Here is a 2,420-nt window from a genome sequence, read left to right on the forward strand (position 1 = left end):
AGCCGCACCACATTCACCATGTGCACGAACAACAATCTGACCAGTGTACGCGTAAATTTTTGAAACTTTAACCGTTTTGTCATTTGAGGGGATTTTTTAAAAAAAAAAAAATTTTAAGAAACTATTTTTATTCATAAAAACTCCATTTTTGGAGTTTCAAATCTGTCCAGCTCCCGTAAATCTTAATATTTTTCCAAAATATTTTGGTGGGCATCTTAAAATATAATAGATTTTATAATTCCACTGGAAACACAGTACCGATTTTTTTTTGTGTGCAGAGCGATGCAGTCTAATGTACATATGTATGTATCCAGATAAAGACATAAAGGTAGAAATCACACCGCTTGAATAACATTAAACTAGTTATTTCCGCGGCTCAACTAGTTCGTCTCTGTAAATAAAATACTTTAATTTTCGCTTAAAAATGTTCGTTATTCATAGAGAAACAAAAAATAATCGCTTTGGCGATTCGGGTAACAGTTCAAAATCAATCAATCGCTGTTGAACTGTTCATTAAAAAAATATTATACGATAAACGGGTATCCTTAAAACACCTAAGTTTGAAGGACCCTAAACTCGAAAGCATTTATCGTTCGAACTATGTCGACAAATCAGCAAAAATTTTAAAATTTTCGAAGTACATTCAACAATTTTATAATGAGCTCGAGGCCATTTTTAAATGAAAAATTTATTGTGGAAAAGCATCAACAATTTGAAAAAATGGTAGAAGTGATAGCTATTTCGGAAATCACCACATTTCCTCATCAGACTTCTTTCAGTAGGATTCGAACCGACGATCCCACTGACTCAGCCAGTTGCCCATGCACCGCGCTAAGACGCCTTGTAAATTATCGTTTGCTTATTTCCACTATTTTTTCATTTTTGTTATGCCAACACAATCAAGCGCAGCTATTCCGCTGCAATTCACTTGATCATGTGGTTGTTGGTTTTGTTGGTTTGTGCTAATAATTCTATTTTTAGAATGCTTTAACTTTTAGGTGTGCTCGTCCTTAAGTTATTTGTTTTTTGTTATTTTTTGGCCATTTAACAATTATATTCAACAATTTTATAATGAGCTCGAGGCCATTTTTAAATGAAAAATTTATTGTGGAAAAGCATCAACAATTTGAAAGTACAATACAAGTACAATTCGAAGTACAATAAAGTAAGGTCACTTAAACGTTTTATTTCACTGGTTACGAATTTCACTCCAATGACATAGCATATTAGCGGGATACGCTTGCATACAAACATTCATACACACACATGTATGTACATAATATAAGTTAGAAGGCTTAACTTCAGACTTTAAGGAGCGAAATTAAAAGAATAAACAATCCAATTAGCAGGAATTTTGTATGTATAAAAAGACACCTACAGCCGAAGAGAGCGCAGCAAAAATATATCTACTTATAGCATGTATTTATATATGTCTAGCATAACGGTTAAACATAGAAAGTAGAAATTTTTAGTTAGTGCCAACAGTTGTTAAATGGTTTCTCTAACGGAAGGTGCACTTATTCGCTTATTTGTTTGTACATGCGAGTATGAGTATTTAAATAAAGAAAAAAATAATTATTATTTCTAGTAAAGTTTCGAATATTTCAAAGGAAATAAAAATTTGATAAGCCAATTTTGCGGATTGTGAAATAAAATGGCGCAATATGACGTCCGGAAATGGCTGTTATTTGTTCTACAAGTACGTTCGACAATGAAAACACCATAAATAGATATGTGTAAATAAGTTAGTAACGTGGCATAAAGCTCAATATGGAGTTCAGTGTGGCTATTTCGAAAATATCTGTTCAACCTCCTTTTTTTATTGAAATCTACCAAAAGTGTTGACACCCTGCCAAAAATATAATAAAAAAAATTATAAATATATATACACATAGTTATGTAAATTTTGCGCTAAATATTAGAAACTAAACTATTTTCATGCTGTGCTCGACCCTATATCGACGGCTGAGTGGGAGATCGGCCTATCTCGGCAGCCGGTTTGAAAACGCCCTATTTCAAGAAATGGCTCAAGAACGCCCTATCTCAGAATTTAATTTAAAAACGCTCTATCTCAGAATTTGGCTCAATCTCAGCAAATGATTCAATGATTCTGAGATGGAGCGATCTCGTCAGTTTCCTGTCAAAAACATTCCTCTAGGCACTGATTTTTTTTTTCGTTTTTCTTCCGCCTGAACAGTACTAAGCTTGTCTTGGTTGGAATGCCAGGAAGTAACTCCCACCAGATAACTTTTAGCTGTAAAAATAAATACTAGTACTTCCCACCTAAAAACATTTGCCGTCGGAAGGTGGCGTATAAGTATTTCTTATTTTTTCGAATTAATTTTAGTAGGTGTCAACTTGTTAGTTGTTGGATTTAGAGTGAAAATTGTATATACCATTTCAGGCCACTTTCTGCTTTT

Source organism: Rhagoletis pomonella, unplaced genomic scaffold (assembly GCF_013731165.1).
Source record: "Rhagoletis pomonella isolate Grant_MI unplaced genomic scaffold, Rhpom_1.0 Rhpom_scaffold_00012, whole genome shotgun sequence".
Classification (NCBI taxonomy): domain Eukaryota; kingdom Metazoa; phylum Arthropoda; class Insecta; order Diptera; family Tephritidae; genus Rhagoletis; species Rhagoletis pomonella.